Below are 26,357 nucleotides of genomic sequence, written 5' to 3'. Positions count from 1 at the left end.
TATTGATTTAAAAACCAGTGTTGTCCATTGCTTATTCTGTGACCTTGGGAAAACTTGTCAATATTTCTGGTCTTGCCTGGGCATGGTGGCTCACGCCTATAATCCCAGCACTTTGGGAGGCTGAGGCAGGTGGATCACAAGGTTAAGAGATCAAGACCATCCCACCCAACATGGTGAAACCCTGTCTCTACTAAAAATACAAAAATTAGCTGGGCGTAGTGGTGCACACCTGCAGTCCCAGCTACTCGGGAGGCTGAGGAAGAAGAATTGCTTGAACCCAGGAGGAGGAGGTAGCAGTGAGCCAAGATTGTACCACTGAACTCCAGCCTGGCAACAGAGCGAGACTCCATCTCAAAAGAAAAAAAAATTCTGGTCTTAGGTGTTAATATCTTTACTCTAAGATGGTAATAAAATTATGCATATCTTTTATTTGTCAGATTCAGCTAACTACTATAACAAATAAATCAAATCTCAAAGGCTTAACACTATACAAATGTTTTTCTGGTTAAAGTTAAGAAAGGGCATTAACTAAAACAATAAGTTATTACAATATAAAATCGCAGGATAAAAACATTACATAGAGAACTTATTTTATATATATAAAAAATGATTATTTAGGAAATGTAATAACAGAAAAACTCTCATTTATAGTAACAACAAAGAACATAAAACACTTGTGAATAAACTTAAAAGGAAATGTGCAAAACCTGTATGAGGAAAGCATTTATGAAGGATATAAAAACACTGCAGAAGAGCCAAGAAAACACTTAAAAAGAAAAACTAGGAGAAGAACTAGCCATATCACACATTAAAACATACTATAAAGTCTTTATAATTAAAAGAGTGTGGTATGTAGGTGCATGAATAGGCAAATGGACTGATAGAGTAAATTAGAAAGCCCAGAAATCAACCCAGGTACGTATGGAAATTTAGTATATGATAAGTGACATCACAAAATTATTAGAGCAAGCAAATTTTAATAATTGGTTCTGGGGCAATTGGACAGCTATTTGGAAAGAAATAATTTTAGATTCATATTTCACACCATACATTTATAACTAGTGAAATGCAAATTAAAACTTTATAGGGATATGATTTTTCACCTATCAGATTGGCAAAACATTTAAAATACAGCAATCAGATAGAGATACCCTCACACATTGCTGGTGAGAATGTCAACTGGTACAAGCTTTTTAGAGAGAAATTTGGCAATGCTTAAGAAACTACATATACACTTAATTTTAATTCAGCAATTCCACTTCTAGGAATTTACCCAGAAGATACATCTCCAATAAGGCAAAAATACATTTGCACAGGGTTATTAATTGTGGCAGGGTTTGTTTTTGCAAAATATTGGAAACAATGTGAATATCCAAACATAAGAGAAGAGTTAAACAAATTTTGTACCTCTACAGACTCTAAGAGAAAATGAAATAGAGGATTTCTGTGAACCAATTTGGATTGTTTTTCAGAACACATTAAGTAAAAAAGAAAAAAAATGCAAAAGAGTATCGATTGTGTGTCAACTTTTATGAAAGAGAAACTGAAAACACACATACACAAACGTTACCCCAGAAACTAAGATTGCTTATATATAGGGATAAGATGAAGGAGCAGGGGTGCAGGGGATGATGGGGGTGGGAGAGAAACACTTCTCTGAGTGTAACTCTTTGTACAGTTCTGACTTTAAGAAACCATGATAATGTTTCATATACTGAAAATATAAAGAAAGGACTAAAATTAAGCAGGATGAAGGGAGAACCTAAAATTCAAAACAAACAATAACAAATGAGCCTAACTAAATTACAAACCACACTGAAGGGGATAAGGAAGAAAAGAATGAACTGAAGGTAACTTTGAAACCCAATGTATTATCAATACAATGTATGTATTCTATAAGACCCAAGACAAACAGGAACGTACACAAACATTGTACGCTAGTTTGCAAGTTCCCTAGCCCCAAAGAGGCATGGGTTAGTTCACGTGTATTTTAGGATTGTTCAATAAGTAAATAATCTTTGGATAACAAGAGGGAGATTTCTTACTTTTAGAGAAATGAGTTACTAGTAAGGAAAGGAGGAAGGCTAGAATTAACCCTGTAGTATTGAACTGAAATCAAATGTATTGGTATGAGCTGTTGGTGATAGATAGAAGATTATATATATATACATATATATATATACACACATATATATATATATGAGAGAGAGAGAGAGAGAGAGAGAGAGATGGGGATAAACAGGAATCAAATGTATGAACTCATGTTAACAGATAAATGATAGATAGATGGATAGATGATACAGAGATAGAGACTTAGATCATGTGTATGTATGTGTGTTTATTACAAACACAGGTTTTCATCTACCTTTGTCTGATGAGAGGGCCTGAAAGTAATGACACCAGTAGCAATGAATGCAGGATCTTGGTTTCTCAATGACATTATTTAATAAAAGAATCCAAGGATCCTTGAGAAATGACTGATCTCATGGCTGGGGCAGGGAAAGTACTGTGTAAGATTATCCTGGAACATCTTGTGCCAGAAAGAAAAGAAGTAATAAGAACAAAATGGTGGACACATGTTGAAAGGACACAGAAGCCAATTGAAGGGCCCCCCAATGGTCAATTCTGAGACAACTTGAAGAACTAAGTAAATTATGGTAATAATGGATTATAGCCTATAGAATAAAATATGTATTCATGACTGCATACTGATATACATCAGTAATGGCATAACTAGCAAATGGGAGAGAAGGGAAACCTCTTCTTTACAGTAGAATTACAATTAATAAATGTCAAATAAATTATTAAAGTAAAAAAAATCACGAGTTGAAGATGAGTGGGGCAATATATAAGAACCAGGATATTTACCTAGTCCTGATGTCACTCTCTACAAAGTACGTATTAAATACAAAGATAAAGACAGTTCCTTTACAGTGGGACAGTCTGGCAGACACCACCTTAACCAAGTATTCAAGGCTAACATCACCAATAATAAGAAATATTCAACAAAATGGACCCTGATATATGTACTGAGAAGCCCACAATACCACTTCTGTGATAGTCTTACCAAATATGTATAAGCTGAATTTAATCATTATTAACTTAATCATAACCTGGATCCTTGCTATAAAATAGATATTAACATGATAATTGGCAAATGTTAAATAACGTCTGGGGTTAATGGGACATTAATATTATAAATATTAATATTAATCTCAATATTCATTTCTTGATTTTGAAAATTATACTGTGGTTAAGTAAAATATTAACACTTGGAGTAGTTCAGTAAAAGGTATATGGGAATTCTGCGTACTACTGGCAATTTTTTTTAGTCTGACATTATTTCAAAATAAAAAGGTAATAAAAATATTAAAAAGAAAGAAAAGGTATTTAAAAACCTTTCTACCTATGATTACAAAACTTCATTTTAGAAGAGATGACTTAAAACCCTCTCAAAATATATTTTCTTCTCAAAATAAAAATGTTGGCTGTGTGCAGTGGCTCATGCCTGTAATCTCAGCATTTTGGGAGGCTAAGGTCAGAGGATGGAGAATGGCTTGAGGTCAGGAGAATCTAGACCAGCCCGAACAACATAGTGAGACCCTATCTCTACAGAAATAAAAATGTAAAACTAACCAGGCATAGTGGTGCATACCTGTACGTCCCAGCTATTCAGAAGGCTGAGATGGGAGGATCACTTGAGCCCAGGAGTTTCAGATTGCAGTGAGCTATGATTGCACTACTGCCCTCCAGACTAGGCCACAAAAGTAAACTTTGTCTCTTAAAATAAAAAGTTAAATACATTCTTAAAATGTACATATGGAAAAACACATTTATTCCATAAATTGTCCCCCAGATCAATATGTTCCTTCGCTCTGACTCACTGTTTTAACTTGTCTGCTATTGTTCCTATTTTGAGAGGATATGACCTGGGTAATTAAGTAATTTTTTTGTAAATTAATCCTAGTTATAATTTTACTTCAGAGAATTCAAGCATCTTATTCTCTAATTTTATGTACAGATATACGATTTTCTAGGCAACAGATTTAGGGAGCTTCATTTCTATTCCAAAAGCCTGGGTATAAAGGCCTGGCATCCTTACTCTACAAAGGATAGGCCCATTTTATAGATCACAAGACTCATCACTACTCAATAGTTACCTCATATTCCTAGAGTTAAATAAACCAGAGCACCTGCACACTTACATACATACATATATACTCACACATAGGTATACACACACACATATAATGTGTATATATGTGTTTATACATATATATGTATATACACATTTTCAATAACTTGCTAATCAGGATGAATGCTGTCTTAACTTTTTTTTCAAACAAAAGTTCTCACATGTTTATTACGGAACCAACCCAGTGCAGAGCACAGAAACAAAGATAAAAATCATTTTTTCAATAAAACATGTCCGACAGTACGGATAGTGGCAACATTTTCAAGTTGATATTGCAAGATGCCAGTGACCCCGATACAGCATGAATCTGAGTGCCAACTCATGTGCAAGTCCTTATTGACCCAGCTGGGTTCTTCTCCAGTGTCTCCTCTTGGCATTGTACATGTTCTTATTACAGTTTTCATCTGATTCCACTAGGGAATGGGATGATTTTGCTTTTATTTCTTGGCCAGAAATCACTTGATACTAAAAAACTTGTGGGAAGACACAGTGAGGAATGGAGTTAGCTGCATGCACCACAATGGCAGAGAAAGGGAGAGAGCTGTCTTATTTTAATGAAATATCATGCTTTGGAGAATTCAAAGAAAAATATAGGAGGTCACCTGATTTTACCACCAGAGGGCATAAGGCATTAAGCAATAGGGCAAACAATGCCCACTTGCTTGTGAGAATTTCTGATTTCATGGTTTGAAATCTCTAGGTGGCTACTTCAAAAATGAACTCAAATCCTAACCCAAATTGGAACACAGACCTAAAAACAAAGGTTTTATATTCTGCTACTGAATCAGACCAGGAGGGAAAGGAGTTCGCAGCATGCACTGAGGTCCAAAGAAAATAAGCCACCTACAAATGAGGATAGGAAAAGGGTAGGAAGGAAAAACTACCTTTTTAAAAATCCTCAACCATGTTCTCAAAAATGTAACTTACTTACATTTGTTAATTACATTATTAATTTAGGTTAAACACTGAAATAGGTTGGCTGTGTTAAATTTGATGTTTCCTCTCCTGTTGATGTTTGAGAAAAATATTGCCTGGTTAATGCAATCTTATCTAGCAAAACAGAGATGAGCTGGTCCAGAATCAATGAGAGCAAGGTCTTGAGTTCAAGTTGTGTGTGAGTCAGTGAACTTCTCTCTAAAAAGGGGCCAAGTCTTTCTCCTAAACCAGCAAATGCACATGGTGGGTCACAGGGGGAGTAGTGAGAGAGGGCACATGTGCATAGCACAGATCCAGCACTGCCCTGGAGAACTGAGAATCAAACTGCACATTCTGCTGATGTTGTGTCAATGAACTCTCCCCATAAATAGTATTTTGACCTCAGAGTCAGATAATTTAAATTTCTCCTCTTTCTCTCACCACCCTCCCCTCAACTCCCACCTTTTTCATTTCTATTTTCTTCCTCACCCAAGTAAGACCTCACCCTTTAAAAAATACTTGATAGGGTGCATACCTGGAAAAGGGGATGAATTATTTATTTTAATGATTTAAAAATTATTTCAATTCTGTCAATAGTTTACCAAAGTAGAAACAACTTGGATGGGCAGGAGATATTCATCTTAGACATAGATCTAACTGGCCTATCTCTATTCTCTGCATGCGATGGCCCCTTATCCATTACAAGGATATCACTTCCTGCCTACCCGACTTGCTTAAAAATCTCTGGAGCTTATTTCATAGATGAGGACTTTTGAGAGAAACTGCATCTTATTTGGAATTAACATGATATTACTATATCCAAAGGAGCCCTCCTGGGTTTAAGGATAATCATGACTGATGCTGCATTTGTGCAGCGGAAAGTATCAGTGAGATCCATGTTTTCACATGCTGCATTCAAGTCTCTCTTAGTAGGTAAAAGTAAACTGGAGAACTGAAATAATCATGACAATTTAGTCAAAATGCTCTATATTTATTCTAGATTTAGGGACTAAGGGTGGGAAAGGTGGGTATGTGTTTTTAGTTTGTTGCTTAACCCTCTTCTAAAATAGAGATACTTGCAATGTTTCTTTCTCACTGTTTTATAATAGTACTAGACAGAATTGCATTATATAAATGCTCTGTTATCTTAAAATTATCAGAGTCCATTTCTGACTAAAATATTTCATTATTTCATTTCTACTTCCTTGCCTCCAGCTTTTTAATCAGGTTTTTATTGTCAGATTTCATTTTCCTCTTCAGAAATGGGTGGCTTGGGGAATCTGATCAGGAAGGGAAGGTGACCGGGGACACTTGGGCACATAGGAAATAAGAAGATCAACTCTTTCTCGGTGTCACTTCTAGTGTGGACTCACGGAGGTTAATCAGGTGCTCAATGCAAAGAAAGAAAGAAATAGAATCAGCTTCTATGAACTCACACAAAGCAGGTCGTGGGTGGGCTTTTCTTCTGGGACAAAGGAAAAGCAGCAGAAAATATCAGTGACACATGTTTTCACGTGCTGCATTCAGGTCTGTCTAAGTAGGTAAAAGCAAACTGAAGAACTGAAATGATCATCTTGAAAATGTAGTCAAAATAGTCTATCTTTATTCTAGATACAAGGACTAAGGGTGGGAAAGGTGGGTATGTGTTTTTAGTATGTGAGCGGGCTTTTCCTCTGGGACAAAGTCCCCTGCTGTGTTTAATGGGTATATGAAAACCATGTTTTGAATCTTTCAATCCAGACTGTTCTTATTCCTGTGGTATCTTTGGGAACACAAATGGGAGTTGAGTGGGTCCCAGAGGAAAAGCCCACCCACAACCTACTCTGTGTGAGTTCATAGAAGCTGATCCTCTTCCTTTTCTTTTTCTTTTTTTTTTTTTTTTTTGCATTGAGCACTTGATTAACCTCTGTGAGTTCACCCTAGAAGGGATACCGAGAAAGAGTTCACCTTCTCATTTCCCATGTGTCCCTCGAGTGTATGCCATCACCTTCCTTTCCTGAACTCAGGTCAGACAAATTTCCTCCTTTCCCAAACTTGAATGCCTCCCTTGCTCTAATTCTTACAGAATCCATATTAATTTGGGCAATATCCAAAGCTATCTTGGTTTATATGTGGCAACAGTTTGTAAGTTTTGCTGACATTCAAAAACAGGAGGCTTAGGCATGCTGCAAAAAGCCCTGCCCTAGGGCTCTGGATTGAGGCTGAAGTCATGCCCCCTCACACCTGGGTGAGCTAGGTATGCCCCTCAGGTAGTAGGGATAAAAACTTCAAATACTACTTCAAATATTTGGAACAAATGCAGCTTCTTTGTTTTCTATAATAGATCTACTCTTCCTCATAAACATCTACCTCACTGGATACCAGTGCATGGCAGCACTCTTATACTTGTCAATATTCAGTATTAAAGCCTCTTTTCTTTTAAATGGGCTCCCTCCCCCACGACGCATTTACTTTTGTATCTTTCCAGCTTTCTCTCTCTCCCCAGAGGATCTTCCCAGCTTCCTCTGGATCTTCCCAGATTCCTCTCTTCCCCAATGCTGGATATTTCCAGCTTCCCCTCTCTCCCCAGAGGCTGGGGCTGATGTAATCATGTGGCAGCAAGGGAAAGGCATGCCAGAGCCCTCTGGATTCTCCATGCATGGCTTGGTCGCCCCCGAGATGAGGTGTCACTCGGTCCATGTGGGCCTTTGGAGCATTTTTCTGGCACACCCTCTCATCCTGACCATTTGCCCCTGGTTGTGCCTTTTGTCTCTCTACAGCCTCTATGCATCTTCAGATCTCTACCAATTCTCTTGTCTTCTTAGCACCAATGCATCTGCTTGTCGAGGCTCAAGGAAGTTTTCAGAACCCATAGGACCAAGACTGTCACTAGTGTCTCACCTCACATACTTCCAATATGGTCTTTTTTCCCCCAGTGCTCCAAACAGTGATAGGGAAAAATTGGACTTTCCATTGGACTTTACTTAGCAGGATGCATATACTAAAAACCTGCCTCTCCAATTCTCTTTTCTGTCTCCTTTTTTTGCAGTCCACTGGTGTGGAAAGATAAACATCCCGCTTCTTTCTCACACCTGTAAAGGACTTCTTTTTATATCCTATTTACATATTCTCTTTTCATATCCTTTCTGAAGTGGCGTTTGTCGTCTCCTAAAGCCATCATGGTGGACAAGCTGCAGAGACAGAAATCTAGTTCACTCACAAACAAGATACATCTGGAGAAATTCCAAAATATTATCCCTCTTGCACCTAATTTTTCTCTGTTTCCTCAGAAAACTTAAAAGGGGGGAGGCAGTAATAATGCCCGATCCTACTCTCCAGAGGGAAGATCTCTGTGTCCCTCTTGAAAACAATTTGGGTTAAAACTGCAGAAAGTGGAATTTCTCCAGATGCATTTATTCCTTAGAGAGTTTACATCCTCAGAGGGCCTACACTGACAGACAATCCTGCCTGCTGACTTAGCCATGACATAGCATGCAAAAACATGCATACACATGCATGCACACAGGTGCGCGCGCGCACACACACACACACACACACACACACACACACACACACAGCCATTCTCCCCTTGTACCCTCCTCTTTGGAAATGTCCTCCAATCTGTGTTAGGATCAAAGAGCAAATAATAATAATAATAATAATTACAAGTTTAATATGCTAATTTTTCTTAAATGAGCCCAAAATCCTAAGAACAGAACCCAATAAATTGTCCTGGATGCTTGAATACCTCAGTAATCAAAATAAACCCTTATGCTTGACAGGAAGGAAAAGAGTAGGAAGAAGGGAGGCAGATAATAATCAATACACTAAATAAATATGTAAATAATATTGTACCTTAGAAGCAGAGGAATGGAATAACGGAAACAATAGAATACACAGGATGAAAACACTTATTTTTATACCTTCGCTTTTCATATTTAAAGTAATTTACTTATTCATATTTCTCTAATTAGTTTATACCTTCCCAGGGTTAAAATAACCTTTAACTTCTAAGGAAAGGAATATTATATCAGACCAGCTAAGACTGCAGGTTATGGTTTACTGATCAATGAATTATTAGGTCCTGGGGCCTGCTTGAAACTTCTGGAGAGATTCAAACTTAATACAGTAACCATCTGTCTGCCTTCTTTCCCTCCTTCGATTCTTCCTATCCACTTTTTAGAGTGAAACGCTGGAGGAGAAGTCAGTGGCAAGCAGCTAAGACAACATGGTATGTTTGGTTAGTGCATAAGGGATTTGATTTGTCACACACTAAGGAATTCGATTTTTACCCAACAGGCGATCAAAGGACAAAAGTGACAAGGTGGTTTTAAGAACTGTCTCAGGAAAGTAATCAGCAGAGTAAATTTACAAGATAATTTTCAAAAAATTTTCTAATTTATTTATGCCACAAAGCTTGTATAAAGAGTTCTAGAAAAAAAGTTAAAGAAGGAAATTTTTATGTATAAAACGTTGAAAAACAAATCGCAGATATTTTTTATAAGCCGAGATTAATGAGTCAGATTCTGATGAAGCCATCAGTATTTAGCCATCTCCCTCACTCATAGAAGAAGGGATCAGACATGCCCACTCTGCTATGTCTGGGAAGAATTGTAAGGTAGCCCAATGATCTCTGCCCAGGTGTTCCATCCATAATTTGATTACATTATAGGTGAAAGTGAAGGGATTTGGAAAATATAATTAAGATCCAAAATTGATTGAAAATTTCATCAAAAAGGAAGATAATACTTGGTGGACCTGACTTAATTAGCTGGAAGCCTTTTTAAAGAGGGTTTGGACTTCACTGAGTCAGAAAAAGATTCTCCTGCTGGCATTGAAGGAACAAGCTGCCACTCGTTCTGCAGCTGCAAGGAAATGAGTTTTGCCATTAAGCTTGTGTGCTTGGAAGAAGACTTTGAAACTCAGATGAGACCATAGTCCCAGCTGATCCCTTGACTGCAGCTTTCTGAGACCCTGACCTGAGGACGCAGTTAGGTCAAGGCTGGACTCCTGATCCATGGAAACTGTAAAATAATAACAGTATGTTGTTTCAAGATTCTAAAATAGTGATAATTTGTTACAAACCAATAGAAAGCAAATATACCCTTAGAGTGATTTTTAAAAATCATGTGGAACAGTGCTTATCTATAAAAACAGTCAGTGAGTATAATAGCTAAAGGCACAGAGCCTGAAGCCAGGCTACATGGGTTCATGTCCCAACACCACCCCTACTTGTGTGACTTTGGGCATGTTCCCGTGTGCTTCCATGCCTCAATTTCCACATTATGAAATGAACATAAACACAGGACTTTACTCTTAGGATTATTTTGAGAAATAAAGGACTTAAGTTATGCAAAGTTCCTAGAAGGGCAGCCAGCACACAGTAAGCACTCTATAAATCATTAACTATCCTTGTATGATGCTGCTCTACTAATTATCAGTGGATCTAGACATATCAAAGACTTTTTTTATATACACCCTTGACAAATAAGAATGTCATCCTATTACAAACATTTAAGGCATTTGAGGAGATCAAATTTATCACTATGTGGAGTTTCAATAATCCATTTTAGTCAGAAAAAATAAATAATGGATGAAATGATGCAAGAAATACAATCTCAATTTTAAACTGAGAAAAATAGCAGGTGGAGACCTAACCATACCTGAGAATCTCTTAACGTCCTCTCTCCCCTAAGATTTATATATCAGTCACGTTTCAAAGTAATCACTATAATACATGAACAGCTGATGAAACTCATGTTGTAATTGCCACATGTTATTTTCAAGGAATTGCACAATGCAAAAGGTATATATTTATACAATAAAATAGAAGGAACATACTTTGAGGAAGGCTACATAGCCATGATAGATAAAAAAAAGACAGAAGAATAGGCAGGAAGAGATAGAGAAAGTGAGAGGGGGAGAGATGGAACAAAGAAGGAAATAGATGATTTGGTGCCCTCATCATGAGATGACACATCTTGAATCCCCTGGGTCAAATGAATTGAATCTTTTTTTCTGAGACTGAATTTCACTCTTGTTGCCCAGGCTGGAGTGCAACAGCACAATCTTGGCTCACTGCAACCTCCGCCTCCCGGGTTCGAGTGATTCTCCTGCCTCAGCCTCCTGAGCAGCTGAGATTACACGCCTGGCAATTTTCTTGTATTTTTAGTAGAGACGGGGTTTCTCCATGTTGGTCAGGCTGGTCTCAGATTCCTGACCTTAGGTGATCTGGCCACCTTGGACTCCCACAGTGCTGTGATTACAGGCGTGAGCCACCACGACGGCCCGGGATTGTCTTTTAAAAAAACTAAGTGAAGCTTCTTCTAAAGCAATAGAAATTGTTGAGCTACAGCGTTTTTAAAAAGATCAGGCAAACTAAAAATGGAAAAACATTTTCTTAAGATATCTAACTAGAAGAATTTATCTAGGAAAAGGAAAAAGTCAGCTGTGAAATGAAGTGCAACATTGCTAAAGACTGGCTATCTCTGAATTGCATGGGTGATCTTTTAGAAATCAGAGATATATCGTCTATATCCCAGAGATTCTGACCTAGGAGGGCTGGAGTGCAGACCAGGAAACTGTATTTTAAAAAGCTCTTTATTTATTAGTTAAGGTAAAATAAGTTAGAGAACAATCAGATTCCAAAGTGTCAGTAGATTAGCACAGTAGAAATTAATGTCTTGCTCATAGGATGGTTCAGGGTGAGGTTGGTAGGAACCTTCTCCACAAGCAGTCATTGAGTGACCCAGACGTTTTCCATCAGTGGCTCTCTGATATCCTAGGTTTGATGGTCATCTGCATCCACCAGGTAGAAGGGGAAACAGCATGGAGGAGCACTATGGGAAGTTGTAATGAACGAGACTGATGAATTTTCCTTTTTCCTCTCATTCTGTTAAGGAGATCTCAGTCACAGCGTAACAGCTCCCTATAAGGGAGGAAGGGAAATACCAGCCAGCCGGCGTTCCAATAAGAAGAAGCAGTAGATTTCAGTGAACAGGAAGCAGTCTCTGCCGCAAGCACTCCACGTGATTTTATGTACATCTGGTGCATGATTGAAAGTTCACCTTTGAAAATACAACTTTTGAGTCCAAATAATCTAAATTCCAAATCTAAGATCACATTTGACAGCTATGTGATCTTAGGCAAAATAGCTCCCTTCCTTGTGCCTTGGTTTCTTCAGTTATTCATCTTTCAAGTAAAGATTAAAACCATCCTACATCTTAAGGATCTTGGGAGACTGAAATAAGACAATATGTTTAAGATAACTAGAACCATAACTGTCACTTAATAGTAACACATATTTTATTTTAACTGTACTGTTTAGGAATCAAGGTGTTCTGCTATTTGAGATAAGAACTCAGATGTATCAGCATCAGAGTATATATTTTTGTCCCAGCTGAATTATTAGATTGGAATGGTTTTTAAAGGTAGAACTTTAACACACTAGAAGTTGTTTTCTTGCACTTATTAAAGTTCCTGGGCAAGTGGGCAGCTCTCCTCCATGCAGTCATTCAGAGGTCTTGTCTTTTCCCGTCTGGTGGCTCCCCCATCCCTAGGCTTTACTATCGTCTCATCCAGTGTGTAGAGATACACCAGGGAAGCAGTACTCACTGTGGTCAGAGCTAGGAATCTGGTGCTGTAGTATTAAAATATTTGAAGCCCACTGAAAGCAAAATTACTGTGATTTAAAAATAAAATAGGCCAGATGCAGTGGCTCACACCTGTAATCCCAGAACTTTGAAAGGCCGAGGCAGGAAGATCACCTGAGGTCAGGAGCTCGAGACCAGCCTGGCGAACATGTTGAAATTCTTTCACTACTAAAAATACAAAAGTTAGCCAGGCATGGTGGTGGGTGCCTGTAATTGTAGCTACTCAGGAGGCTGAGGCAGGAGAATCGCTTGAACTTGGGAGGCAGAGGCTGCAGTGAGCTGAGATCGCTGCCACTGTACTCCAGCCTGGGCAACAAGAGTGAAGCTCCATCTCAATCAATCAATAAAACAACTTCCAAAATTAAGAAATTGAAAGCATTGATAGTTGATATCTCAAGGTGATATTTGCAATAATCTGATAATTTTAATTCAGAGTGTATCACATATTTTTAGATTTAACTTTTCCTATATATGAATGTTTACCACTACACCCAAGGTGCTCCACGAACACTTCTGGAATAGACCTAAGGTATATGGTGCTAATCATCTGAAGCAAGTGAAACCATCATTGATGAGCTAGATGCTATATCCTTGAAAGGATTAATTTATAGAGTGGTTCTGAAGTCTAGACCACTGTGCAGGCACTGGCCAATCAGTGAAGTTACCTATTTGAAGTAGAGATGACTTTTGTTCAGCATTTTTCAAAGCTGAATATTGTATAAGTCTCTTTAAAGAAAAATAGTTTTTACTAAGCCACACAAATATATCCATGGTTTTCTGGTCTTCAGACTCCAATCTGAGGAATACATCCTTGGTCAAAATAATTCACAGCAAAATACCTCTCTGCATGCCTCATCTTCTTGCTTTCTCCATCATTTTCCCAATCTCAAACCTTACTGCCCGCACCCCTTGCCATACTCACACACTTTCTGCACTGTCCTCCCCAGTAAGCATCTCAGAGCACGCTGCCTTCCCTCTGACTTTCCTGATTCCATTCAAGTTTACCTGTTAGGTCTTGTTCTTGTTTAATGCTGACCATAAAGCTGGTCAGAGCCTGGCTCTCCATGGCCGCAATTTACAATATGGTAGTGAATGCTCTGAACACAAGAACACAACTTCCTTCTGTGTTCTTGCCTTGGGCTGAACCACATATTAGGGAAGTGAGAAGAAATAAATGTTTGGGATGCCCTTCATGTGCCAGACCTGATAGAATCATTTCAATTTTTTACCCTCGTGCCCTTGGGAAATCACTCAAGCATTTCAGCTTCCTTTTACTCCTATGCAGAAGGAAGATGGTGGCAATTTCCTAGGTTCAAATAATAGTTACTCTTTAGTTCATTACTGTGTTTCTGGTTCTCTGTCAGGGGTTATATGTATTATCTCATTGAACCTTCAGGCATTGCTATGAGGTAGGTTTCTAGATGAGAAAACTGAGGCCAGAAAAGGTTTTGTAAATATTTGGGCACAGTCCTCGGAGTTTTGGAGTCTTTAGGTGATATTGGCTATACACTTGCTTCCTAAGGCACAGTAACAACAGGAAACTGTCCAGGACTAGAGGTATATATAAAATAAATAGCTGTCTCATCGAGCTCTCAGTTTAGCAGCACTTGTTTGGTGGTTCTTTGCCACATCAACCCAGTTTACAAGTAGTCAACTAACGTAAACATAAATCTGACCTAGTTTAATCAAACTGTGGGTTGTGGTTCAATTATTCAACAATTGATTTCTAAGAATTTAAACAGTTTTAATAACCACTATAAGTGCAGTTTTTCTTTTGTGGTCTCTCCTCAGAAGCTAATGTTGCTATTTCTGACCACCATATATATACTGTAACTCCTCCAAATAACCTGAAAATGCAAAAGGAGCTACATTTTCACAGACACCATATTTCAAAGAGCATGAATTGAAAGAAGCACCGTGGAACTGATCTTGAGATGATGTTCCAGCTAAGTCAAGCTCCAAATTTCACCCTTGATTTTGCTCAATAATAACCAATATTGTTTACTTCCCACTTAAGGAGACAACTCAAGTGGAGACTGAACTTGGAAGTAGTGATGTCAAGAGAACCATCAGACCACAGCATGCTGGACCAATTGGTGTCCACTACTAGTACCATGGAGCCACAGCGAGAGGATCAGCAAGGGCCAAAATCAATAGTGTTGAGGCCTCACTGAGGCAGCCAAACCTTATGAGAGCCAAAAGTCACCCTGCTCAGCCTACAAGGCAGCAGGACATCTAATAGAGAAAAATTAGAGAGAACTGAGAAGCTTCTCTAGCAGATTCCAATGCTGTTGCCTTCCAGTTTCCTGTTTGGGTTTCCCAGGCCCCCTTCAGTTACCCTGGAATGTCAGAACAAGCAATCTACTTTGGGTTTGGAAAGGTTTAATGTTCCTTTATGTGGGGGTGTTAAGTTCATCAGAAAGAAAAAAACAGCCTACCTCCTGCGCTCAGTAGTGTGGCATGGAAATGTAGCACATCCTACTCTGATGTTTCTTTCCTGCCTCCCTTAGCCCTAGTTGCTAGATTGTGGTTTATAGGTTCTTTTGTTTTTTCTTTCCTTTTAATTGGTTTTTCTCTTCATGCCAAGTTGCTTTAATTAAGGATCTAATTTTTTTTTTTTTTTTTTAAGTAATAAGGAAAGCTTTTATCCGCCACCTGCCAGGACTGGAGAGATGAGTTTGCAAATGTTCCACCTTTATGTTTTGCCCCACATAAGACTCTCTTCTATCCCACTTGCATTCAGGGGGGTTACTCTGAGTTTGGTCCATGACAGCCTCTGGCTAGGAAAGGAAACAAGGACATGCAGATATGCTAGCCTCAACGCAGAAATTGTTGATGAAGGCAGGAATAGACTATGCTCAACCAGAGGAATTCTGCCTTCACTTCTTCTCCCTAAAATAAGGAGAGGGAAGGGATGAGAGGAGCATGTGCAACCAGCTTCCTTCTCCCAAGCACTTTTCACAAGAAGTCATGTCAAAGCCACAGACATAAACTGGGCCAGTGGTTTGAGGGGGTGGAGAATCTGGATTCCCCCAGTTGATTTGACTCGTATGAACTCAATTCAATTCAACAAGCTTAGTTTATAGGTCACTAATAATGCCTATTATCGTCACTTCACAGGCATACCATAGTTCCAGCCTGTGGGCACTTTAATTAAGGAAAGACGACAAGCGATACATAGAGTACAGGACGAGGAGGCCTTTGCATCTAGTGCAGAAAGAGAACAGGATCCATTCTACAAAAATAGCAACAACTTTGCTCTTTCTGTGGTATATCTCCTTATGGTTTTGTTTAGAGATCCCTTGGGGATATAGAGGAAGCATGAAGTGGCAAAAGACAGAGGTTAAATGGCATGGAGCAGAGAAATGAAGACAAAAGGGGAAGGAACCATCAAGGGAGCAAAGTGATAGAGCTGGAAAGACCAAGCATCGTCCAGGGTATCTCAGATCACTACAATACAGAAGCTTTAACTATTTTGCCTGGGATTTATTTAAAAGCCTGTGAACCACTGAATATAAAATCATTATCCTATCTTATTGAATTAATTCACAGCACATATTTTTGGCACTTAGAAAAACATCTCTGTGTAATTTAGATCTGAAAGTCAGGGTTTAGGATTGAGGATTTAGAGGAGAACAACCCTAGCCCACATCCTCTCAGTGCATTGGTGGAGGTTGGGGCTGCAAGGTGAAGGACCGCATAATACAAGTTGCCCTGCCTTCTTCGGGCAGCAGTTACACAAAGCCAAGCAGTTGTCTTGACCTCAGGAATTCTCAGTCTTTGACAGATGAATGTGCAATATGGCACTCCAAGAAGGAGGTATAGTGGGTTGCATGTCACAAATATAGTTAAACTTTGAATTCCTCCCCTTTAATTTCACCTACCAACCTATTAATACCATCTACAGAGTCCAATTTGAAAAACACTAAATGGGATGGTTAATTTTATGTGTCCCCCTTGGCTGGACCATAATGGCAGATATTTGGTCGAATATTATTCTGGATGTTTCTGTAAAGGAGTTTTTGAATAAGATCTGCAATTAAATCGGTGGACTTTGAGTAAATTAGACTGCCCTCTATTTCATAGCTGGGCCTCATTCAATTGGTTGAAGCCTTAATTAGAACCAAAGGCTGATTGTCCCCAAGTAAAAAGGAATTCTGCTAGCAGATACCTTTTTTTCCCCACAGGTTATAGGGTACAAGTGGTGTTTGGTTACATAAGTTACTTCTTTAGTGGTGGTTTGTGAGATTTTGGTGCACTCAGCACCCGAGCAGTATATACTGCACCATATTTGTAGTCTTTTACCTCTCGCCCCCTCACTCTTCCTCCCAAGTCCCCAGAGTCCATTGTATCATTCTTATGCCTTTCCACAACCATAGCTTAGCTCCCATGTAGCAGTGAGAACATATCATGTCTGGTTTTCCATTCCTCAGTTACTTCACTTAGAATAATAGTGTCCAATCCCATGCAGGTCACTGTGAATGTTATTAATTCATTCCTTTTAATGGCTGAGTAGCATTCCATCATGTATACACATCATGGTTTCTTTATCCACTTGTTGACTGATGGGCATTTGGGTGGGTTCGATGATTTTGCAATTACGAATTGTGCTGCTATAACCATGCATGTGCAAGTATCTTTTTCAAATAATGACTTCTCTTCCTCTGGATAAACTCCTACTAGTGGGATTGCTAGATCAAATGGTAGTTTTACTTTTAGTTCTTTAAGGAGTCTCCACACTGTTTACCATACTGGCTGTACTAGTTTACATTCCCACCAGCAGTGTAGAAGTGTTCCCTGATCACTACGTTTATGCCAACATCTACTGGTTTTTAATTTTTTTTTAAAATTATGGCCATTCTTGCAGGGATAAGGTGGTATCATATCATGGTTTTGATATTGTATTTCCCTGATCATTAATGAAGTTGAGAGTTTTTTCATATGTTTTTTGGCCATTTGTATATCTTCTTTTGAGAATTGAGCAGATGGCTTTTGAACTTCATTTACAACATCAGCTCTTCCTGGTTTGCCAGCAGAATGCCTTTGGACTTGAACTGCAACTCTTTCCTGAGTCTTAAGTCTGTCAATCTTCTCCATTAGATTTTGAACTTGCCAAGCCTTCACAATCACATACATCAGCTCCTTGAAATAAATGTCTTACACACACACACACACACACACACACACACACACACACACACCCTATTGGTTCTATTTCTTTGGCGAACCCTAATGCATTAAGTTAATGTAAATTGGGAAAATAGAATGGAGTCTATTTTCAGATGGTCATATTAATTGTAATTCTTGGTGAAAAGAGCAATGCACATTTCTAATGTACTATACAAACAGCTTTTGAGATAAAGAGCAATTAAAAACCTAGGCACCAAGATCAAATATAAAACATGTCAGAACAAATACAATTTTTGAGAAAAGCAAAAGGACCTGCAGAAGAAGGAAGGGCTCAAAACATCAATCAAAAACACAGTAAGACCTCGTACCGAGGCCTTATCTAAGGCAAGCCAGATGGACACAAAACTTTTAGCTGACAATGCAGGCAGGGGCTTGAACTCAGGGCTGGATTATGGGTTTCATATTCTAAAAGTAAGGCCACAGAAATAGGGATGTGAGGTCATGTGCTTCCCCATGATAAAGGCATAGCCATAGGAAAGCTGCAAACAAGCCACCCCTAAAGGAGAGAGTCCATGTAAGGTTTAGAAGGGAAGGGCCAAGACAAGATCCCAGGACACTTTCTGATCTTTTCACTCAGGGTAAGATAAGGTGTCAGAAGCAAGCAGTCCCACCCCTCTGGCAGAGGCTTCACCTTCTCATCTCCTCACATGTGCTACTTGAAGCCTCTAAAGCCCTTGCAGCTTCTACTAGAGATTCCCAATTTCCAAGTATCCCAAACATTGCAATTTTCCTTAACTGTGCTTGTGATCTACCCACTACCTCATATATTGACTACATTTATTTGATTTTAATACTACATAGTCTCCTAAAAATACTTGATGGTTATAGTAAAAACAAAAAGACATATATTATAGAAAAGTCAAGACCAAAATCAACAAATAAAAGGGAAAGGAAAGGTCTTAAAAACAAAGACGGCCGGGCATGGTGGCTCAAGCCTGTAATCCCAGCACTTTGGGAGGCCGAGGCGGGTGGATCACGAGGTCAAGAGATCAAGGCCATCCTGGTCAACATGGTGAAACCCCGTCTCTACTAAAAATACAAAAAACATTAGCTGGGCATGGTGGCGCACGCCTGTAATCCCAGCTACTCAGGAGGTTGAGGCAGGAGAATTGCGGTTGCGGTGAGCCGAGATCGCGCCATTGCACTCCAGCCTGGGTAACAAGAGCGAAACTCCGTCTAAAAAAAAAAAAAAAAAAAAGAACAAAGACATAGAAAGATCAGCTGAGTGTGAAATTCAGCAAGTGTTGACTGCAAATGTCTTTCCAAATCTAACTTGCCCACCAACATAGCATAGAGGTTAAGAGGGCTGCCACTTACTAGCTATGACCTGAGGCCAAGTTACTTCATTGCTTAGTGCCTCCACTTTCCTATATGAAAACTAGAGATACGGAAAAACAAAACAAACAAAAAACCCTTCCCAGAAACTGACACCACTTCAAATTATCTCTCTCTCTCATTCCTAACCTAGTAAAAGTTCTTGAAAGAGAAGTCCAGGAGAGGGGAAAGAAACCAATCTTTATTGTGTACCTGCTGTATATTAACTCTATAAATTACATCATTTAGTCATCATAAACTTGTGAGAAAACATTTTTATCAATTATATAGACAAAATGGAGTCTTGGAGGCTCCAAGGCTTAGTTCAGAAGCTGAAAGTGACCTAAGATCTCCTCTCTCGTGACGCGTACCGTGGAGTGACACTCCACGAAGTAGGACCCCTGGGCTCCTACCTCAAAATCACTCAAAACCAATCACTTGTTAAAACCAGTGATTCCTAGGCCCTCACCTAGGCCTATTTAATTACAATTGCTTGAGGGTAGTGGTTTTAATAAGCCACCCACCACCATGACTCCCCTGCACATTCAAGAGCGGTTGGCTCAGTGGTTAGGAGCTTGGATTCTGAAGGTGGGCCTGGGCCTGGTGTCGCTATGTTTGGGGCATGTGACATTGGGCACATCACTCAACCTCTCTGAGACTCTTTACTTCATTCCAAGTATGGAGATTACAGAACATCCTGCCTATGGTTGCTGCAGTGATGAAATAATGAATGTCAGGTGCCAAGTTCAGAGTCCGGCATGTAGTAACTATGATCATTTGCTTCACATGAGAATAACTTAATTTCCTCTTTGCTTTCTCATCCAACTTCACAGTTCACTGTGTTTGCTTTTTTCTCCACCATTTAAGTGAAATCAGCTGAGCAAATATGACCTCCTTGCCAAATCCAATCTCCTCTTTTCTGATTTTATGTACTTTTGTATCTACTCTGTCCATTACTTATTCATTAGAACCATATTGTGCCTCTGCTCTGGGCCATGCCCTGGGCTAGGGATAAGGAATGCCATGGTGAATGCAGCAGGCATAATCCATATCCTCATGGAACTTTCGAGCTTGTGTTGGGGACATGGATCTCAATAAGTAACCACATATAAGCATAACAAGTTTTGCTATGGAAGAAGAGAGTGCCCCACACGCGAATGACAGAAAGGACCTTTTGTCAAAGAGGATCAGGGAAGGTCTGCGACCTGAGAAAGAGCCAAGTATGAAACAGGTCATTCACACAGAAGGAACAGCAACAGGTAGGAAGACCCTCAGGTGGAAAAGAGCTTGTCACATTGGAGAAAGAGAAGGAACATCCATATGGCAGGACAACAGGAAGGGTGGTATGAAATGAGCCCATAAATAGGCATGGGCTGAGCTGTGCAGAGCCTTGAAAACCACAGTGAAGGTTTGGATTGAATTCCAAGGGCAACTGGAAGGCCGCGGGAAGACTTTGAGCCAGAGTATGATCCCATCACTGTAGCAGTGATTTGGAGAAAGGGTTAGAAGGTGGTTAGAAGGGAAGCTGAGAGATCATTTGGTTTGCAGAGACTTGGATTTGAGTACTGGAAGCTGAGATGGGAAGAAGTGAGAGCACTGGAGATAAATTTTTGGTGGAGAACTGAAAAAATTTGAAGGTGAACTAGATGTAGAAGATAAAGAAGGAAGGGCTACCAGGAATTACTCCCAGGGCTCAGTTTTGAACAATGAGCTGTTTACCACTTAGTGGAACAATTTACCAAGGGGAGACACTAAGTCTCTCTCAGGGGAATATAATCTTTACCTTTCTAGAAATCTCCCAAATGACTCTGATGACTAACCCTAGTTAAGAAGGCTCAATCTAGAGAGGTGGCATAGAGAATAATGGTTAAATTTAATGACTAATCATTGTATCTTTCTTTGGAGGTAGCTTGTCTTTTTCAAACCTAGTGATGAGCTGCCTATATCACTGGGAAAGTTAGTTTGATCATCTATAAAGTGGAAATAACTGGCTCATATGACTGCTGTAAGGTGGTAATCTTATGAAACATTTAGAATACTTCCAAGCTACTATTTTCAGATCATTCACTTAAATAAGCCAGGTGTTTTCACATCTGTAAGCTTTAGCTCCTTCCCTACCTTTTGCTTGATGTGTTCATCTCCCCTTGTTTTATGTGATAATTTTCTGTTTCTTATCCAGAGGTAGCTTTTCTCTGACTGGTACCTCAAACCACCACCTGCCCTAACCAGTCATCTGGGCCATTTCTCCTGCTTGCATGGGCTCACAGTTTTCCATGCACTCTTCCACTATAGAACTTAACACATGGGTTAGAGTTATTTATTTGTTTATTTGTTTTTGGTCTCCTGGACAAGACTTAGAATTTTGGGGGGCTGCTAACCTTGCCTTATACAAATTTATTTCCACAGAACCTAGTCTGTTGCCATAGCTTGAGGCCCAGAATTAATTTGATGGATTTAATTTAATTTAACTAAATTAAAAGCATGATGCCCTCAGGGAACTCATCTCACAATCTAAGCCTCTTGCTTAATTAAAGTAGCCTGTGAATGCAGACACAGCAAACTACAGCCAACGTGTAGAAAACATTCACCCTACATGGCTATTTAGGCCCAAACTTAAGCCTAAACCAGTCATGCCAGACATAACACCTTTCTTATCTGTCTCTCACCTCTTGCTTTGCTCTTCCTGAGCAATGTGGGGCCTATGCCTTTCTGAGGAACAGAGGAAGGAGGAAGGTAGGGTGGGGAGAAAGAACTACTCCTACAACTTTACAAAACCTTCCTTCACCCCTCAATGGGGGAAGGAAGGTAGACAGGGTGGCTATGTGTCCTGTATTAACAGGCATGCTCAGGTTGGTTTGAATACTTTCTAACCAGGTGGATTTGTGCAGAAGGTCCAAACTCCAGGCAAACCCCAGTAATGTTACAAGCACAGTGAACTTTCCCAGAGCAAATTTTGTAAGAGGATCCATGGTTTTTACCATGCCTTTGTATGGAAGCAGAGTTTGAACTCTCTCATTCTAATTCTTGTGGAGATTTCAACCTCCATAAAGTACGCAGGAGGTACTGGTCATGCATTTTAAACTAAAATAATTTGATTAAGGGCTTGGGTCTCTGAGAGAAAAGTTGAAGAGGACTCTTCATTCTATTCCTTAACCTCAAGGCAAATGGACACAGCAGGAGGTAGGCTGACATGTACAAATGGAAACCTTTAGAGCCAAACAGATCTGGGTCTAAATCCTGACTCATTTCCTCTTTAGTTATGTGCTTATTAAAGTTAATAATGTGACAATGATGATAATCGCTAACACTTAGATGTACTTACTATATGCCAGGCTCTGTTCTAAGTGATTTGCATGTATCAACGTATTGAAGATACTACCATCATATTTTATAGCAAAGGAATCTTAGGCACAGAAAGGTTTTGTAATGGATACAAGTTGCTGAAGAGATGAGCAGGAATTCAAACCCAACGAGCTGGGCTGCAGACATCCATGCTAGCATCCACTGTGCTTCCCTGCCTCCCACGTGCCTCTGGAGCACAGCATCTGGCTTTCAGAATCTGAGTTTCCTTCCCTGTAAAGTGCATATATGAGGCCAACCTTGGTGAGATAATGTACATAGAACCCTAGACACCAGAGGGGCACCCACACTAGAGTAGGTATCTCTAATTTCAACTGGTATACCCACAATGTCCTGTCAGATTTCTAAGTAAACTCTAATAAAATTCTAAGGCATCTAGAGTGTCCAAGACAGCAAATGTGTGAGTGGGCTGAACAAATTGGAGGTTTTAAAATTTACTGTTTAGAACCTTCCATGGATCCAGAAGGCAGTCATAGTCTGTGATGCCCACTAACTCAATGTTTCTAAATTATGGCTTTTGTTGCAGGCTAGAAACCCACCAACTGCTAACAACCAGTTGGAGGGTAAGTCAAAAGCTATGAGAGCCTAGAAGGAGAACAATTATTTAGAGTAGCTGGGAAAGTCTTTGAAGGGTCTTCAGAAAATGGTCCAAAAGGAAAGAGGAAAAGTCATTCTACTGAGAGGAGTTTGTGTAATCAAAGCAACCGAGCCTTAAGAACTCACACAAGATTAGAAAAGGGTGAAGGATGCTTGGAAAGCTGGACTAGGAAAAGGCTGTGAAGGGCCCTGAATGTCACATGTCACATGTTGCCTACAGCATGCAGAATCAAAACATGATGAATCATGTCTTGAATCATGACATGAATCATGACACACGAATCATAACATGTGACATGTTGAATGTCACATGTCACATGCGATAGGCAGCCATCAAGAGTATTTGAAAGGAAAGTATATAATCGGGCCTGTGCTTTAATAAGATAATTTATATAGTATTCAGTGTGGATTCAAATGGAGAATATAGGTACTAGTTTTGACATCGACAGTATAGGAAACCATTTAGGTTTCTCGTACACCAAAATATTAAAACATACACCCAAACACAACAATACATTAAAATTTTGAGAGAGAAGAGCCAAAAGTTATTTGTCACTGGACTAAAAGTGGAAATAAATGTTTACAACCTCTAAGGTAGACTAGAGGAGTTGTTAGCAAAACTGCCACATAAAATTTCAGATATGCAAAGAAATGCAATTGTAGACTTATGCACATATTTCCACAAGAGAATAGAGTCTGGGCAGAATGGGAGAAGTAAAAAACGTGTTCAAAGCTTAGGAAGTGCCTTGCTCTTCACCAAGAGGAGCCAACAGCATTTTCTTTGAATCAACTCTCATATTCCCTTACAGAGAAGTTGATAGTGTTGTAGAAAACTCACCTATTGAAGTGACAACAAAAACAGCAACCCAATATGAGTAAACTGGTATTATGATTAAAGGGACAAGTAACTGCACTTTTGACACATACCCTCTAAAAGGTTGGTTAGGAGTGTTTCAAAGAATCAAGTCTGAGTAATAGAAAAGAGTATACCACTTCCCCTTCATACACTTTTGAGCATGGGGGAACTGGGGGCTGGGTAATTGACAATTGACTGGGTAATTGTCACACGGGACATTCTCCCACTATACACCATTTCTTTGGGATCTCTCCCAAAATTCTTCTTCTAAGTGACACATCCCTGTATTGATCATCTTTCCCCATACTGATCTTCCTCAGCAATCATGTGAGTTATTAGTCTTACTATTTGTTTTTCTTAAATATGGTCTTTTAACCACTCAAATATTTTGTATAAACATAGTTTGTTTTCCCAATTTAACTGGAAGCATTTTTCAAAATGGGAATCTGTGTGTATATTTCTGTAATTTTTTTGTCATGCCTTATGTGGTATATAAAAATCAACAGCAATAAAACAACAACAGTAATAATACCTAAGACTTTTTGAATGCTAACCATATATTCAGCATTATTTCAATTCCTTTACATGTACCAACTGATTTAATTATTACGATAACTGCATGAAGTGGATATAGTGTTGTCATCAGTTTACACTTGAGGAAACTGAGTTATGGGGAGGTTAATTATCTTTGCCATAGTCACAGAGTCATTAAGTGTATGATCTGAGACAGTCTGACACCTGAGCTATGCTTCACTGTACCTGTTAAGATATTCTTTTTCTTGAATTCAAATTCTAAAAGAAAAACGGAGTTGATATTTATAAATTCAATGCTATCCCCATCAAGCTCCAATGACTTTCCTCACAGAATTGGAAAAAGACACCTTAAACTTCATATGGAACCAAAAAAGAGCCCGCATAGCCAAAACAAACCTAAGCAAAAAAAAAAAAAAAAAAAAAAAAAAGAAAGCTTGAGGCATCACGCTACCTGACTTCAAACTATATTACAAGGCTATTGTAATTAAAACAGCATGATACCAGTACCAAAACAGAGATATAGAGCAATGGAACAGAACAGAGGTCTCAGAAAGAACTCCACACAACTACAACCATCTAATCTTTGACAAACCTAACAAAAACAAGCAATGGGCAAAGGATTCTCTATTTAATAAATGGTGTTGGGAAAACTGGCTAGTCATATGCAGAAAGCTGAAACTGGATCCCTTCCTTACATCTTATACAAAAATTAACTCTAGATGGATTGAAGATTTAAACATGAGGTCTAACACCATAAAAACTCTAGAAGAAAGCCTAGGCAATACCATTCAGGACACAGGCATAGGCAAAGACTTCATGACTAAAACACCAAAAGCAATGGCAACAAAAACCAAAATAGACAAAAGGGATCTAATTAAACTTAAGAGCCTCTGCACAGCAAAAGAAACTATCAATGGAGGGAATTGGCAACCAACAGAATGGGAAAAAATGTTTGTAACCTACCCATCTGACAAAGGGCTAATAGCCAGAATCTACAAAGAACTAAAATAGATTTACAAGAAAAAAGCAACCCCATCAAAAAGTGGGTAAAGGATATGAACAGACACTTCTCAAAAGAAGGCATTTATACAGCCAACAAACATATGAAAAAAAGTTCCTCGTCACTGGTCATTAGAGAAATGCAAATCAAAACCACATTGAGATACTATCTCACGCCAGTTAGAATGGCAATCATTAAAAACTCAGGAGACAACAGGTGCTGGAGATGATGTGGAGAAACAGGAATGCTTTTACACTGTTGGTGGGAGTGTAAATTAATTCAACCAATGTGGAAGATAGTGTGGCAATTCCTCAAGGATCTAGAAATAGAAATACCATTTGACCTAGCAATCTCATTACTGGGTATATACCCAAAGGTTTATAAATCGTTCTATTAGAAAGACACATGCACACATACATTTACTGCAGCACTGTTTACAATAGCAAAGACTTGGAACCAACCCAAATGCCCATCCATGATAAACTAGATAAAGAAAATGTGGCACATATACACCATGGAATACTATGCAGCCATAAAAAATGATGGGTTCATGTCCTTTGCAGGGACACGGATGAAGCTGGAAACCATCATTCTCAGTCAACTGACACAAGAACAGAAAACCAAATACCGCATGTTCTCACTTATAAGTGGGTGTTGAACAATGAGATCACATGGACACAGGGAGGGGAACATCACACACTGGGGCCACTTGGTGGGTAGGGGTACTAGGGAAGGAATAGCAGGGGGTGGAGGAATTGTGGAGGG

The 26,357-nt window shown here is 39.1% G+C and overlaps 1 long non-coding RNA gene across 1 annotated transcript in view; it reads left to right on the top strand.

Moving 5' to 3' along the window:
- LOC116558255 overlaps positions 1-24,901 on the top strand; it is a 31,608-nt gene extending 6,707 nt beyond the window's left edge. The window contains exon 3 of the long non-coding RNA XR_004271921.1: positions 23,132-24,901. This is a non-coding gene — a long non-coding RNA (uncharacterized LOC116558255). The remainder of the gene's footprint in view (positions 1-23,131) is intronic.
- The last annotated feature ends 1,456 nt before the right edge of the window (positions 24,902-26,357 follow it).

Source organism: Sapajus apella, unplaced genomic scaffold (assembly GCF_009761245.1).
Source record: "Sapajus apella isolate SASKATOON/1434 unplaced genomic scaffold, GSC_monkey_1.0 scaffold2, whole genome shotgun sequence".
Taxonomy (NCBI): domain Eukaryota; kingdom Metazoa; phylum Chordata; class Mammalia; order Primates; family Cebidae; genus Sapajus; species Sapajus apella.
This window is presented reverse-complemented; position numbering and strand designations above follow the sequence as displayed.